Genomic DNA, 18,413 nt, shown 5'->3' on the forward strand with positions numbered 1-18,413 from the left:
GTGGCACGAGACAAGGTTGCCCATTGTCTCCTTTGTTATTCGTACTGAGTATTGAACCTTTGGCTATAGCATTGAGAAATGAGGTAGGTTTACAAGGCATAAGTTGTTGGGGGAATGCTACAAAAAATTTGGTTATACGCTGATGACTTGTTATTGGTCCTCAAGAACCTAGGTGAATCAGTGCCGGTCCTTATGAACATTCTCGAAGCTTTTCACCAGTGCTCTGGATACAAGATTAATTGGGCAAAATCAGAGGTTTTACATTAGTGCCGTTGTGTGACAAAAAATTGATTACCCGGTTGGGATTCAAGTGGTGTGCTGAAAAACTATTGTACTTGGGGGTTTGGATTTTGCCTAATGTCGCTGATTTTGTGAGGGAAAATATGTTGATGGTGTGCACTACTTTCAAATCGGATTTGAAAAGATGGAGATTGTTGCACCTTTCCCTTTGGGGGAAGGTGAATGCTTTAAAAATGGTGTTGACTCCTCGAGTGAATTTTGTTCTGAGTATGATCCCTTTAGATATTGAGAAGCATTTTTGGCGTGAGTTAGATAGACTCATGCAGGACTTTTTGTGGGATAATAAACCTCCACGACTGAAGATTAGCAAATTGCAATTGCCTTTGTCTAAGGGTGGGCTTGGGGTCCCTAATTTCAAGGCATACCATCTGGCTTTTATGTCGCAGAATATATTTGATTATCTCAAATCGGAACATGTGGATTGGATATGTGCTGAGTCGAGCCATATAGGCCCTTTGTCGCCTAGGGCCATTTTGACCAGTAAGCCACTTCGAGCAAGGGTGGAAGGCCTACTGACTAGGAGCTTACGGAACTCATGGGTGAACCCGTGTGAGTGTTTGGGTTTCAACGCATTAAGAGATCCGAGTGCTTCAATTTGGCTGAACCCGAGCATTACACATGAAGGGAAAACTTTGTTCTGACAGGATTGGTATCTAGCTGGGGTGCATTGGATTAGTGATCTGTTCAATGGTTTGAAATGGATGACGGCTAGGGAAATACGGTTGAAGTTTGAAATTCCTACTTTTTGTTTGACAGACTATCGGAAGATCAGGTAGGCGGTGGGGGAGGTGGATTTGTCAAAGAGAATCAACATAGACATGCTTGGTTGGGTGCCTGAAGTGAGTGGATGTGGCCTAGTTAGCTATTTTTATAGACTTGTGTCGAACTATCGGTCTAATGATGCTTTGAGATTGGATTGGAATCGGAGAATTGGTGAAGATATTACGGAGGATGATTGGACACGTATTTGTGAGAATGTGAAATTGTGTTCTTTGAGTCTTGCTGATAGGTCTCGTCAGATAAAGAATTTGAATATAACATACTGGACACCTGAGAGAATGATGAAAAGAGGGATGAGTGACAGCTCTGAATGTTGGGCATGTTTACATGAGGTGGGCACCTTGGAGCATATGCTGTGGGAATGCTCGAGGGTGAGAAGCTTGTGGTTTGAGTTTGACCAGATCTGTAAAAAGATTTTGGAGGAGAAGGTTCTTATGGATTTTAAGACAATAGTGTTGGGTAGTGAGGATTTGTTGGATGACCTGAGTACTTCTCAGAAGAAATGAATCTTTCGAGGGGCAATGGTGGGGAAAAAACTAATTTTGAGACATTGGAAAGCATCTAACCCTATTACTATTGAGGAATGGATTTCGGAGATGCACTCTTTAGTGGATATGGAGAAGGTGCTGTATTGGAGAGATAAGAACAGTGCATTATTTAACAAGATTTGGGGTAAATTTCTTTTACTATATTAGACCAGTTTATTGATTGTTTTGTGACTCCTGGGGGGAGGGGGGTTTTCTGGTGTATATAGTTCTGTTGGCTTTGTTATGATTATCACATGATGTTATATTATGTACATACTGTTTCTCTGTTATGAACTTTTTGAAAATAAATTTAAAAAAAAAAAAGAAGCACTTTATGTATGAATGCAAGTCCACTACGCATATGAGCAGAAGTGAACAAAGGTTACAAAAGACCTCAAATGCAGTGTGTCGCAGCAAGAAAATCGAGAATCGAGACAGAGCAAAACGCAGCTAAGGATGACCATGCCAAGAAGCCAAGGTCTTATCTGGCTGGAATAAGCCAACATTGGATACAATTAAGGAGAGAAGAGAACAGGGGATCCCGTTCAGAAAGGTCAAGATAAGCCACAGACATCAGAGAACTGGTAGAATTAAATCAAATATACGAAAAGACACAGAGAAAAAACGATTTCACTGTGTCCAGTCACTTGACAAAGGCAGGCTGGAAGAGTGAGACTTTCACACCTACGCATGGATCCCTGCCATGCCCATACTCCTTAAAGGTTCTCAGAGCACAGAGCAGACTGAAGGCCAAACTACAAAGAAGTAATTGACACATGACTGCTGAGGTCATGATTGATTGTAGCATAATTGGTGGGAAGCTGAGGTGCAAACGAGCTTCTCTGCACCTGGATGTTCTTTCTGCATGCTGCTAGATGTAGGTGGAAAAGTATGAGTGGGATTGATGCCAACCCAGTCATAGTGGACCATGTAATCTAGGGTACTATAGTGAGCAGAGCCAATGGGATGTTGTAGTTTTAGTGACGTTCATAGTGGCCATTTTGAAAGGAGGGCTTAGTTGCCCCCACCTGACATTGATTATCCAATCCCCTCTCCCTGTTACCATATACAAATATAGTACCTATATTAAATTACCTTCCTATAACCAATCACATTGCATGTTAGGTTTTTAAGGTTGCCATGTAGAATGACGTTAGTACGTGCGCAGGTTGTACGTCAGCAATGATGAGTTTTTGCTATAAATGTTGTGTTTTAGTAAGTAAGTAAAGAGAGCGAGAAGATCGAGCAATTGCTGATGTTTGTTGTACTCCCCGTTTTATGAACTTGTCATTAAACGGACTCACTTTATTTGATGCATGAGTATGAATCTGCATCCCTATCTATCTCGAGGGTGCTGCTGCTCATCTTAAAGGGCTGTTTGGAGATCTTCCAGTTCACTTGGTAGCAAAGTTAGATGGTTAGATTAGATAAAGATACCCATTGACCATCCACATAAGTAACTTCGGGTCCTCAGCAATATCACACGTCCTTTGCCATCCGGCTGATAGAACGAGAAGCTCCCTGTAGATAGTGGATTGATTAATTAAAAAACCCTGCAGGTTAGGTGTGACGGGTCCCTTGCTTTCTCCCAAAATCCCCTCCCTCACCTACGAGTAGCAGATCAGACAACTGGCACTGAGAGGGGGTAACAAAGGCAATGATCCCGAGCATCCGTAGATGAAAGACATGCGAACGGTGAGTAAAAAAGACTGAATGTTTTGGCAAAGCATGCATGCTTAAAAAACAAGTAAGGGAAGGTAATGGAGGGAGGCGGGATAAAATATAACATCAGAATAAGAGTGTAAAGTATATATAGGGGAAAGATATTGGGCCTCATTAGGAGTATGGCGGTAAGGCAACAACTATGCCGGTATCGCATCTGGCACCGTTGCTACCATACAGTCATACTACATGTTCTGCTCGAGGGTGTCATTGCAGCCACCTGGTCTGACCCGGTGGACGTACTGGCAACCGTGAGCAGAACTTGATGGTAGCAACGGTACCGTTATGAACGGTACCTCTGCTACCATCCTCCAAATTCCCATAGAGCCCTATGGTGGCTCATATGGGAATGGGGACTTACCGGCTCCGGGACCCGCGCAAGAGGAATTACAGGGTCCGCTGATGTCAGAACGGCCCAGTGATTCCCCTTTCACGGGTGCCGGGGCCGAGTTTGGGGGTAGCCATGCCGGTAAAACTGGCATGGCTACCTCCAACCTCGTAATGAGGCCCATTAATTTGAGTGTGGCCGAGCAATATAAAGAGTTATCGTGAGTGTGGCCGCGATAAGAGTATACGCCCAGTTCCTAGATCTTAAAGAATGCTAGCAGAAACCCTTATCTAAAGTCCTGTAAATAGGATGACTTAGGAGACTGGATTGATTAAAGACAATCCGGAAGAGAAAGGCTTAAATTGCATGTCGGAACAGACATTAGGGATAAAAGGCGTCTGAGAGTGCAGACGGCATAAGATTTTTGTGGTCGGCCAGAGTTTGTCTGTTTGTTTTATGTGAAAAAAGGTATGAAAATTGCACGATTATAAAAGGAAATTATTGCATGACATGGATTGATGGTTGTTTTCTCACAAGATTAAAGTAAAAAATATTGTTGAAAAAACGGGATTGGAGCTTGCGATGATTGGTGCTCACTCATATTGTTGATTTTTGAGATACTATTTTAATAAAGTGTGAAGTGGAAAAAAATAAGCAAGTGTTATGGGGTAAACGAGTTAAGCATGGAAGAAGTTTCCCCGTTAATACACCTGTGCAAACAGTTGCCGAAACACGCACCTAAGCTTAAACAGCACAGTGCGGAATGGGTTAAAGGGACCGCAGACAAAATGTTTATGCCATGGCCCCAAGGCGGATCGCTATCCAAAACAGTCCTGCAGCACATGACGACATATTTACATGCCACGTACACTGGCAAAAAGTTAGACAAGCGCCTGGCTAACTTAGAACTTTGGAAGATGTATCAGGAAGAAAGGAAGGAGGAGTCGCAGTTAGATTGGATACTGAATATATGCAAAGAGGGAGGTGAAGAGCCTTCTGCGCCACCTGCCCCGTTTGAAATAAAGAACAAAGCTAGTAAAGACAAAGGATTGTACCAACTGAAGGAGTTTAAAGCAGCAACGGGATATATCAACCCGTCATATGAGTCACCTATGTAAAGTAGTGACGAAAGCCCAGAGAAGGACAGGGAAAGCAGTATTGCATCCAAAGTCCTGAGGGACAACGAGGGACGCAAGAATGAAAAAGGAAATCAAGCGCAAGAAAGTACATTTCTGAGTACAGGAAGAGAAGTAAAGAGATGGAAAGGAGATGAGGATAGAATTTATGAGATGGCACTCACACAGAACGAATGGATGGGAGGTCAGATTGTATTGAAACTCAATGGTAAAGGCATTGAGGACATAAGACAAAGAGGAGAATGAGACAAACAACAAAGAAGGGATAAGGAAAAGGAAGGACGATTAAGAGAAGAAGGGGCAAGAAAAAAGCATAGGCAGAAATTAGAGCAGTTATATCATGATGAACAGGTCAGAAAACAGGAAAAGGCAGAAGAACAAAGAAAACGCAACAATAAGCATAGAACAGCTGATGATCAGGAAAGAATAGAACAAAGGAGAATAGAAGAAGAAGAGCAGAAGATATGAGATAAGAGAATAAAAAGGCAGAGATGAGGAAAAACAAAGGGCAAATGAACGAAGAGATACTAGGAAAAAGGTGGAAGACAGGGTTAGAGTGGAAAACAAGGAAGCGTAGAGAATTTGATGATGACGTAGAACGCAAGCAAAGACAGAGAGTGCATGACCTCGAGTATCTGGAAAGGGAGGTTAGAAAAGCAATCCAGTGGTAGAATGGGAAGGTATAGAAGAATACTTTCCTGAGTATGATCCAGTACCAAGCAAGTCTAGAGTGAATCTAGAAGATGATTTCAACACCAGAAGTATCGGAGAGACCATCGATAGAATATATGTTGAGATGGGACTAAAAAAAGTACCCCAAGGAAAGGGAAAGGATGAGCGCCTTGAAAGCACTCAGTTGTACGATACTGAGGACGCTTCACACAGCAGCAGACATAGAGTGATGTTGTTAGATCGGCTAACTCTGAATAAGAATGAGGAAGATGAGAGAAGCTGCACGTGTTGGGCACAGGCAATATCAGATGAAGAAAGGGAAGCCTGTGAAAGAGAAGAAAGAGACACAGAGCGAGGTCGCAAGAGACGTCTCTCTAAGGGTAAAGGAATAAGATGGTCAGAATCAACTGTGTCCGAATCTAAAGCACCAGAGTCAGTGACACAGTCAGATTGGCATGAAGGACTGCCACACAGTCAGAGGGGGGTGTCTCCCCTGCCATATGTAAGCAGGTTAAGGACATTACATGCGATGTGGGAATATTACCCCTGCGGTAGACAGACAAATGATGAGAGAAGAAAAGGAGTTCAGTGCGTCACAGTTTCCCTTATTGGAGAAGGGAGGGACAAGTCCACACTATATACCATGGCCGCAAATGGATAGAGAGAATCTAAAAAACAAGCTCCCAATGTTGACATCTGGAGCTAGGAAATGGATACACGAGTTAGAAAAGATGACCGGAGGTAATTCATTGGCTATAGGGGACATCAAGGGTCTTTTGATCGCCATACTTGGTGATAGAGCCGACGATGTTTGGACACGTGAGGGTTACCCTGGTGTGACTACAGTCAATACTTTGCATGACAGAGCACCGTTTAACAATTGCAGAACCGCGGTATGGAAATCGCTTCGAGTGCTATACCCGGACGCCTCTGACATGGGAGCTATAATGACACGTAAGATGAAAGAGGGAGATGATCCATTGCTTTACATTCAGAAGTTTCAAGACGCATGGGTATTGGAAACTGGTGAATCTTGAGGGAAATCTATACCCGTGTGTTACCATATATTATGTCAAGAGCTGCCAGAACAGGTGCAGAAGCAGCTCAAGAAGTTGGTAGGAATTGAAGCTAAGCCCTGGTCATTGGCGAAATATGCCATTGAAGGGGCAATTTTAACTATCACTGATGGATCCAATGCGCAGCAGGTCAATAACCAAAGGCAGTTTGATCAAAGCAATAATGGGTTTAGCTCCAGAGGAAGGGGATGGCAAAATAATCAGAGAGGCTTTCAGAATATGCAAGGCGGAAACCAGAATATGCAAAATGGGCAACAAATCAGACCGCTGCCGACGTGTTGAACGTGTGGGATGACAGGGCATCTAGCGCGTATGTGCTGAAGTCAAGGGATGTTGCGAAATGACCAATTTACAAGAGGGGGGATGATGAATCCACCTGCGTTTCCGCAGCAGGGTGGAGATAGATTTGTGCAGAATCAAACTGTACAGCTGCAAGCGCTGAGAGTGCAGCAAAGCTGACAGCCACACCAGACTGTGACCGATTTCCTGCAAGGGCAGTCTCAACAGTCCCCAATGCAACTTCTAAAGACTACAGGCACAGGACAGGTATTGAACTCCACAGCAGGAAATGCTACTAGTGATGGAGGGCATCCATTCACAGACTGTGGGACAAGATTGTACATGGACTAGGACAGCTCACTGGGAGACCTGATGCGTTCCATTCTATCAGTGACACCAAACCCTCACGAGGAACCAAGGGTAGGTGTTACTACACGGGGTAAAGAATATTTGTTTCTAGTTGACACGGGTGCGACGCGTTCGTGTATACGGGAAGGCAAGTTTTCTTTGTCCGGTGATGCCATGAATATTCAAGGTTTTAAAGGAGCTACAAGTCATGTTCCTTTCACAAAAGAACTTCCAATTTCTATAGGCGAATGTGACATGAAGGTGCCACTGTTGTATTCGAGACAGGCGCCTGTCAATATATTGGGACAAGATTTGATGACAAAGTTAAATATGACAATCTCGTTCACTGAGGAAGGAATAGTGTTTTCAACTCCAGGAATGCATTATTTAAATGTGTGCCAAATGATCAGAGCATACGCGGGACGAATCGCCATGAGAGCTATTCTATTAGAACCTGAGATATTCGCATATGGAGTGCACATATTGATGTTGTGGCAACCAGGCCTGGAAGATAGAACAATGAGAACCCCAGATGAGTTTCTGTTCAGACCAAGAATACCTATGTATGAGGAAAAGGGACAAGTGTTTCCCTTAACAATACAAGCAGCCATAGTGCGAGGAGAGATGGCTTTGCTTGATGGGTGTGCTGATGAAGACAGACAATGGTGTGAATAATCCCCATTGGGGAAGGTTACAAATTGACTGATGTCACTGATGACGATCTGTTTGAAGAACAAGTAGGTGAGGATGAGATGACATTTGAGGTAAACCTCACTTATTGTGTGAAAATGATTAAAGGAGAGGTGCCCCAGAGAATGATGCTGGTACAAAAACGTTCTGAGTATTTTGATGACGACATGGCAAAGGTGCCTGTCTCATTATGGACTACAGGCCCTTATGATGTAGGCTTACTAAAAGGAGTCATAGAAGTGAAGATTAGAGTGAAACCAGGAGCAATTTTACCAAAAGCACGACAGTATCCCATGTCTAGGTAGGCAGATGAAGGGATTTTGAAGACAATTTCTGCCATGATGGATCAGGGCATGTTAGTGACATCAGAGTCGTCATGCAATACTTCGGTTTATCCGATTAAAAAATCAAAGGGAGTGTCGTGGAGGCTAATACAAGATCTTCGCCCGATAAACCAGGTAGTAGAGGCTGAGTTCCCTATAGTCCCTAACCCGTCTACAATTCTATGTAGCATACCTGTTGAGGCACATGATTTCACGATGATTGATTTGAAAAATGCATTTTTCTCAATCCCATTGCACAAAGATTTGCAGGATTTGACATCTTTTACGTTCAGACAAGTTTGTCTGAAAAGCACAAGGCTGCCTCAAGGGTATTGTGAGTCCCCTTGGATTTTCAATAGAGTCCTGCAGATGGACTTAAGCAATATTGCATTACAGAGTGTTGTTTTGCAATATGTGGATGACATTTTAGTTTGATGACAACAGAGGAAGAGTGCAGACGTGATTCCATTGAGTTAATGACTGTACTTGCTGAGAAAGGATATAAAGTTGACAAAGAGAAGTTACAGTATTGTCAACAAGAGGTGTTGTACATAGGCCAACTGATTTCACATAAAGGAAAGAAGGTTACCATTGAAAGAGCTGAAGCTATTTTGAAAACAGCTAAGCCACACACGATAAAACAGATGCAGAGTTTTCTAGGATTATGCAATCATGTCAAGGCATGAGTCTTTGACTACAGTTCTTATACCAACCCCTTATTACAAGCCTTAAAGAAAGCACTGGCAACAAAAGACAAAATCGTGTGGACTGAGGCCATAGAGGAAGGGTTTGATGAACTAAAAAAGGCCATTTGCATGGCACCAGTTTTAGGGATTCCCAATTATGCAGAGGAATTCCACCTGTTTTCAAGCAAGGATGGTACTGTTATGACAGCAGTCCTTACACAGGAAACCACGATGGGGTACAAGCCCCTGGCATGCTACAGTGAGATTTTAGACCCAGTAATGAGAGGTCATTTCCGGTACGAACAAATTTTAGCTACCGCCACATTCAGCATAAATAAAGCTACAACCATTGTAATGGGATGCCCACTGACGTTATTCGTTCAGCACGCATTATTTGCTATTTTAGAAAAACTAAAAGGTACATAGACATCACAATCTGCTTATGAAGTGGTCATATCAAATCCAGCGATTAAAATGGTTTGATGCAGAATAGTGAACCCAGCTATCTTACTGAAGAAGAGCCAATACATAATTGCGCGAACTATGAAGAATTCTATGATGAGATCACCAGAATAAAAGAAAATGCATTGGCAGAAGGAGAAATCGTCTTCATTGAGGGTTCTTCTAGGATTGATCAAAATGATGGACAGAGATATACAGGTGCCTCTGTGGTGAAGCACACGGCAAATGGGAAATTTTGAGTACTTATTATTGCACGTTTACCCTCTCATTATTCAGCACAGGCTGCAGAATTATTGGCATTGATACTTGCGCTCGGGAATCACGCAGACCAGGAAGTAACGGTGTACAGTGGCTCTGTCTATGTGACGTCGACAGTCCACGAAAGGCTTAGTGTTCTGGAAACGGAGAGGCTACCTCTGAGCGGACGGCACGCCAATACAGCACGCCGCCTTATTGGACAGGCTCATTAAGGCACTACAACTCCCAGTGGGCATAGAAGTTGTGAAATGCGCAGCCCACATGAAAGGGATAGATTTTATCTCACGTGGAAATCAAGCAGCAGACACTGAAGCCAAGCGTGTGGCAACTGAAGATGAAACAATTATGGATGTACATGAGAAAATTATTGTTGTGAGGAATGAGCCGGAAGGCTACAATAATATGTCAAATACCCAGTTAATGGAGCTCCAAGGGGAGGCACCGCAGGAAGAAAAGAACCGTTGGAAGCAAAGATTGTGTTCTTTAAACCCCTCTGAGGCTCTATGGTGACAACAAATACAAATAAGTTCCCTAGTCGGAAACTCACGTCCCCTGCACACTATCCTTTGTCTAGAAAACCAGACCAATAATTAGTAATGTTCAAAATTGTCGGTGAATCAATTATATATACTTTAGAAAACGAATAATCTTGAAAAAAAATGCTCATTCAAACAAATTTAAGTCACAAGTAACCATCTTCTTTTTATTCATGATGTCGAAGTCAGGAGAGGCCCAACGCATTTCGAGTGCTTCACACTATTCATCAGGGGCAATAAGTGATTTCTAAGAAAAAATTATATATGCATTTACATTAGTAAAAAAATTGTAGTTACTTTACAATCTTTACAGTTTATGCTAAATTCATTTGTAACAACCACCTGTCATTACAATATCTTTGCAATGCAGTAAGCACTGTCCTCTGGTTATGCATTTGGTATCACCCTTATGGTGAACTAAGGGTCTAAAAAGTTAACCTAGATGCTATAAATTTCGTTTTAATGCATTTAAGCCAGTATATAGAGTTAGAACCTTTTTGAAAAAATGTTTGAATAAATGTTTTTACAAGAACCTTTAGAAAAAGTGGACCTATGTGCGAAAGTCTAATATATAAAGTATACATGAATTCTAGTGTACAGAGTGAAAAAGAAAAAGAATGGAAGATTCTAACCTTGTGTTTTTATCCTTCCAGAAATATTTAAGGGTTTACAAGCTGATTTCCGGGTTGCTCAGTCCTCAAAACTTACATGGAACGACAGCTTTTGGTTCCGATCAGCAACGTCACACGCGCGTGATGACGTCATCACTATGCATCACATAAATAAATGCCACAGTTAACCACACAGAGTCCGTGTATCCCGAGGGATCCTGACTCCAATGGACAGTACAAGGCACTTCAGGTGAGACTAATACCCTTATGTAGAGCGAGGTTAGCACAGTTGGGGACTCCTTCCCTGAGAGGACCATAATAGACTAATTGCAGCCTTTATTTATTCTGTATTCCCTAGAATCCGGTTGCCATCACGGTAACTTCTGCCTGTCTGGCTAGTGTTGAGGAATTCGGTACCTGCCGGTCTTCTACAAGGAGATACCCTCCTGACTTCCATGTAAGTTTGTCTTAAAATTTACTAAATAGAATTTAGCTCCCGTTTGCTCTGAATAATGACCTTGTCCCTTTTTGGCCTTGACTCATAGGTAGTGAACTGAGTAGCGGTAGCCATTTTTCTGCAATGAGCGTGGCGCATAGGAGGTTACAATTTTGAGGATTTAGCAACCCGGAAATCAGCTTGTAAACCCTTAAATATTTCTGGAAGGATAAAAACACAAGGTTAGAATCTTCCATTCTTTTTCGCTCTGTACACTAGAATCCATGTATACTTTATATATTAGACCTTCGCACATAGGCCCACTTTTTCTAAAGGTTCTTGTAAAAACATTTATTCAAACATTTTTTCAAAAATGTTCTAACTCTATATACTGGCTTAAATGCATTAAAACTAAATTTATAGCATCTAGGTTAACTTTTTAGACCCTTAGTTCACCATAAGGGTGATGCCAAATGCATAACCAGAGGACAGTGCTTACTGCATTGCAAAGATATTGTAATGACAGATGGTTGTTACAAATGAATTTAGCATAAACTGTAAAGATTGTCAAGTAACTATGTCTTATTACTAATGTAAATGCATATATAATTTTTTCTTAGAAATCACTTATTGCCCCTGATGAAGAGTGTGAAGCACTCGAAACGCGTTGGGCCTCTCCTGACTTCGACATCATGAATAAAAAGAAGATGGTTTCTTGTGACTTAAATTTGTTTGAATGAGCATTTTTTTCAAGATTATTCGTTTTCGAAAATATATATAATTGATTCACCGACTTTTTTGAACATTACTAATTATTGGTCTGGTTTTCTAGACAAAGGATAGTGTGCAGGGGACGTGAGTTCCCGACTAGGGAACTTATTTGTATTTGTTGCACATAACGCAACCTAGGTGTCAAGGTTGCATCCTTCTCCCCTGCACCTTAAACATATCCTCAATAACACATATTCTTCTTTCTATACCATCTATATTTAATGCAATAATTAACTAAGGGTGTGCTTTTGGTGTCTGCTGCTCTTTTCGCTCTGTGGTGACAAGACAGCACTGGTAAACCAGTAATGCCTATAGCCCTACTGAAAATATCACTGGAGCAGTTACACTATCCAGCGCATGTAACAAGAGAGAATCTAGCAACAACCATTGCCGAAGACTGGTTTGTACCAAACCTAGCAGAACATGTTGCATTTTTTATGATAAATTGCATAGTCTGTCAGACATGTAGCTGGGCATACACTACGTGTGATCAGAGGAGTCATCCCAAGGCCTAATGGTCTTTTTCAACACTTGCACATCGACTATGTCGATTATTATTCAAGTATGTAGCGGGTACATGTATCTAATTGTCGTGGTGTGTCCATTCTCTAGATGGATAGAAGCAGGTCCATGTACACACCCAGACTCTACCTGTACGGCCAAATTCTTGGTGAGGTAAATGTTTCCCAGATGGGGAGTTTGTTAAGTGATGAGGTCAGATAACGGTCCTCATTTTGTTAATGCAGTATTTGAACAGATCAGCGTGTTGCTTGGTATAAAGCACAAGTTTTCATCAGCGTATCATCCGCAAGGAAATGGAATATGCGAGAATCTCAATGGCTTGTTAAAGGAAAGGATAGCCAAGTTGAAGCTCACTCTGAAGAAAGGATGGTTGCAATGCCTTCCACTGGCATTGTATGCACTCAGAAACCAGCCTGGTTCTGACCATCATCTGACCATCATCTTATGTCACATGAAATTGTGATGGGCAGAAGAATGTGGACACCTTTAATGCCTCGAACTAGAGCTAGATGTGATGCTCAGCCAACAGGAGAAGTGCTAGGACTGGAAATGCAAAACTACTTGAACTGCATGACATCTAGTTTTTCTGTAATTTCAGGACAGTTGCAGTGACGAGGAGGCTGTAGGGCAGTACAGAACACAGAAGGATATACTACAACAGACAAGAGTTCTGGAGTTGCGTGTACCTCAGCTATACCCTGGGGATACCGTCTTAGTTCAGAATCACACAAGGAAAAGGTGGGACGAGCCAAGGTTCCATGGCACTTTTACTGTGGACGACATAACGGCATCTGCAGTTTAGTTGAAAGGAAGAAGAGCTTTGATCTTCCTTGGTGACATCAAGCCATGCATCGGAGAGACCCCTCTGCCCGCACCCCAACCCGAAGAGGCTACAGACAATGGGGAAGAACCACAGCATGTGCAGACGAGATCTACGACGAGCAAGAAGGATGCATGACCAGTCAAGTGAAAAAGCAAGGAACTTTTGTGATAACGTTGTGGCTCATTTATAGACCTTTCCTTTAAGCAAAATAAGGAAAAAAAGGATACAAATATGAACACTCTGTGCATCCTAGTTGCAGGGTAAAAGAAGAGAATTGCATTCATTGAGTCACAAGTAGCTTGTTGACTTTGAACTGAGGCACATTGAAGCCTTGATAAGAAAAGCTATTCCGAATTTTGATCGAGGATATATAAACTGGAAGAGAATATAGTATCCAGAGTTATTCAATACAGAGTATTTGTTTGGACTTACTTATGGTGTCACACAATAGTGACCTCACCAGGAACATACTGGCCTATTTCGAATTGGTATTGAGGTCCTACCCGTCATCGGTGGGGAGACTTACAAGCATAACAGAGTTGTTGCAAGATCCTGACAATGAAAAGACAATATCAAACTTGCTGTCATGGGTACCAGGCAGGTAGTTGGGGCAAGCTGGGTGGAGGCTTGGTAGGCCTGGCATAGGCATACAAAAATCCCATAGCAGATACCTCCACTTAATTCCTTCCTAGTGTTTGTAGTAACTTCCTGGTTACCACTTCCTGTTGCCAAACAGGAAGTGCATGATAACACATGAGCGCTCTAGTGTTTGGGTGTGGCTGGCTATATAAGCCACACCCAAGATTCTTCCAGTGCTTCGTGTTGCTTACTGTGAGCTGTATCAGCAAAACACTTGCCGTGCTTCAGATCATCCTGTTTCTGCTTACCTGCTCCAGATCATCCTACTTCTGCTTACCTGCTCTGGATCATCCTGCTTCTGCTTACCTGCTCCGGATCATCCTACTTCTGCTTACCCGCTCCGGATCATTCAGCTTCAGCTTACCTGGTTCTTACTCCACGCCGCAGCTATCTCCAGTCAAGAGGGGACTTCTACACCGGCACCTGTAAGAACAGCGTTAACACGTGCACATCAGTAACGCTGTGCATACTCACCGAATCTTCCTGTGACACTGGAATCCAGGTTAGTTGCACAAGCGCACAAACCCCTGTAAAAAAGAAGAGACATTATTAATTGCGCTCGCTCCAATAACGCGGACACTTACTTCACTGAGCTCTCTCTCTCTACAAGATGCATACTTACCAAAAGCCTCCGTGCAAACTTACCTAGCCACCAAGTCTCCAGTAGCGGTGAACCCAGACTCGAGGCGCTAATACCACATAATTTCTCCTGCAAGGGAAAGGGAGAGACATTACCAGGCACGCTCGAATTGAAGGCGCTGCGCAAACCTACCAGCAGCTAGCTTCTACACGCAGCGCTACTCATCCACAAAAATCACAGCAAAAAAAGACAATACGGACAATTTTTGACACTCAACATTCTCCGTGCAACGTTCACTTGTGGGAAGGACTTTCTAGCCAGTGAAGAAACTGACACCTTGAACTCTCGGCCCCGCTGTGAAGGCATAAAACAGCGTTTAGCATCTGAACTCAGCCTACAAACATTGGCATCAATCACATGAGTGAATCGCGCCCCTGCAAATGCAGGATGGAGTGCACACCCTACTAAAGATCAAGGTAAGCCTATAGGGGGACATCAAAGCACACATTAAAGAGAAGGGAAGGGCCCAGGGGAATCGGGTGAATTCAGGTCTGAGTGTACACCTTGTATTTGACAGGTATTCCTCCGGGTGAAACAGGGGAAGTGAAGACTCTGGGTCAAGAGAGGCTCGTCCATCGCTCCCTGCAGAGACACATGTGAGTGTGACAGAACACAAAGCCATCCTCAATACCTCTGCCTGAGTGATGGAAACCTCTGAGGTAGACCAGCTTTCCCTATTGTTAGGTGAACTACGGGCCGAGGTGCATGCAGCCCGCTCAGAGACAAATGCCTTAAGGCACAAACTGGTAGTCAACAGGGACAAAAGAGACGATTTGGCAAGACAGCTCCTACAGACCCAAGCTGGTCTAGCACCCCTACCAGGTGGAGTTCCACAGGGGCAGCCTACCGTGGCACCTGTAGCCACACCCGTTCAGGTATTGCTTCCAAGCAACATCCCTTTAGCACCCCCGGAATGCTTCTCTGGGGATCCCAAGAAATTTGGAGCTTTCATGAATCAATGCGGGCTACATTTCATATGCAAACCAGACACCTTTCTGAACGACCAAGCTAAAGTAGCTTTTGTCCTCTCCTTTTTAGGAGGGCACGCGGCGGACTGGTCTATACCGTTAGTGCTTAGGGATGACCCTTTACTGAGAAATTACCCAGGTTTTCAGCGTGAACTAGAAAAACTATTTGCCCATCGGACTCGAGGTCAGGCCCTGGATGATGAGCTACTCTCTCTGCGACAGGGTGGTCAGGATCTTATCTCATATGTCGCCACATTCAATCGCTTAATAGCCGAATCAGGCTGGCCAGAGGAGAAACGAATAATATTATTTTATCGAGGACTGAGAGGAGAATTTAAAGATGTCTTGGCGCAAGTAGTTAATCCTTTCGAAGATTGCAGTGAATGCATCGACCTAACTATGCAACTAGACCTCCGGTTACAGGATCGCAAGGCCGACCGAACCAGATCAGAGTACAGACCAATGTATGCCCGACCAAAGGAAGCGTCCCATCGTCAGGCCTCAGAAATACACTCAGAGCCCATGCAATTGGGTGTTCTCAGGGGACCACTCACCAAGGTGGAGAGAGAACGAAGGCGTCAGGAAAAACTTTGCTTATATTGCGGCCAATCTGGTCACTTCCTCCGGAACTGCATGATTAAACCCCCACGGAAGACAATGGGGGTACTAGATAACACAGGGGAAGACACAGGTGCGGTAGCGGAAAACTCCAATGCCCAGCAGATGTAGAGGTTGGTCTGTCGAGCCAGGAACAGATCACTCAGATCTCACATTTCAGTATTCCTGTGGTTTTGGTAGACCCTTCACAGCCCACCCGAATGCATTCCCTCAAGGCTTTCATAGACAGTGGGGCTATTGGGAACTACCTGGACATAAACACTGCAAAGAACTTGGGATTAGCATTCCACCGTAAGGACACTGCAGAAAGCATGACAGCTGTGGATGGCACACAACTCCTTTCGGGACCAGTAACACAGTGTACTTCTACCATCACCTTAATCTGCCAAGATGGCCACAGAGAAAGTATTAGATTCAACCTTATCGCTGCACCCCAATTCCAGCTGATTCTTGGGATACCGTGGCTAGACACGCACAACCCATAGATAGATTAGCGAGCTCGAACCTTACTCTTTTCCACGGAATGCGCCTCTTGTTACGATATCAAAGGGATCAAAGGAAGCCAATTGTTAGCTTCACAGGAAAAGATAGCAGGTTTAGGCTTGGTGGGCACTTTACCAGAGGAATACCAGGAGTTCCAGGATGTATTTGCGAAGGAGCAAGCTAATACACTACCATCACATCGAGTTTACGACTGCCAGATCGACCTGCAACCAGGGGCACAAGTACCGTGCAGCTGCATTTATGCATCAACCGAGGAACAAAACACTCATCTACGGACCTACTTGGATCAATACCTGGCCAATGGCTTCATTAGACCATCTAAATCACCAGCCACCTCCCCACTCTTCTTCGTACTGAAGAAAGAGGGGGACTTAAGAATGTGTATTGATTCCGGGCCCTAAATCAAGTCACCATAAAAAATAAGTACCCGTTACCTCTGATACCAGTACACATAGACCAGGTAAGACAAGCAATGATTTTCACCAAGCTAGACTTACGCGGCGCATATCACCTGGACGCATGAAGAAAGGGGACGAGTGTAAGACTGCGTTCCGTACCTGCTATGGCTTGTACGAATACCAGGCCATGCCCTTTGGGCTTTGCAATGCCCGGGCTACGTTCAAGCATTTTATGAATGATGTGTTACGGGAACTCCTCGATTTCTGCACAGTCGTCTACATCAACGACATTCTGATCTACTCCACCACCCCCCAAGAGCACGTAACCCACGTGCGAGTGTACTCCGCAAACTGCGTGAAAACCAACTGTACGCAAAGCTAGAAAAATGCTCCTTCCACATCACCGAGGAGGAGTTTCTGGGATATGTACTGACACCGCAAGGGATCAAGATGGACAATAGAAAAGTGGAGGCAATCCTCACTTGGTCCTCACCCATGTCTGTAAAGGGAGTACAGAGTTTCCTAGGGTTTGCAAACTTTTATCGACGCTTCATATCAGGATTCCTACATATTGTATATCCAATAACGTCCTTGTTGCGCAAACACAGAAAGTTCAAATGGACACCAGCGGCGAAAGAAGCTTTCCAAGCTCTCAAGTTAAAATTCACCTCAGCCCCAATTCTGCAACACCCACAGCCCGATTTACCATACATCGTGGAAACGGACACTTCTAGCATTGCCATAGGGGCCGTATTGTCTCAACAAAATCCTGAAACCGGATGCCTTCACTCCATTGCCTTTTGGTCAAGGAAATTTTCCCCAGCAGAATTAAACTATGCAATTTCTGAGCAAGAACTCCTAGCAATCAAAAGCGCACTGTGTGAATGGCAACATTACTTACTAGGAGCAAAACACACCATCACAATACTGACAGATCATCGGAACTTGAAATACTTACACTCAGCAAAAGCTCAGTCTTCTAGGCAGCTCCGTTGGGCCCTATCCTTAATGGAATACGACTTTGTAATCACCTACCGCCCCTTAAGTTAAGAACGGGAAAGCGGATGCGTTATCCCGCATTAGCACAGGAGAGGAAGTCTACAATGCCCCTAACCCGGTAGAGATCATAACCAGCCATAAAATTCTCATCCTCTGCATCGGCCTATCTCCGTTAAATACTCTGCAGGAAACAATAAAAGAAAATATGTCTGAAGAAGACCTACTGGCTTGGGACACGAAGGGAGATCCGTTCACCATTCAAGACAAACTACCATACTACCCAAAACGCCTCTACGTTCCAACTAAGGATCTGCAACAAGCAATCATATCAGACTACCACGACTCGCTGTTAGAAGCCCAT

This window comes from Ambystoma mexicanum, chromosome 6p (genome assembly GCF_040938575.1).
Source record: "Ambystoma mexicanum isolate Mex_15411 chromosome 6p, UKY_AmexF1_1, whole genome shotgun sequence".
Classification (NCBI taxonomy): Eukaryota; Metazoa; Chordata; class Amphibia; order Caudata; family Ambystomatidae; genus Ambystoma; species Ambystoma mexicanum.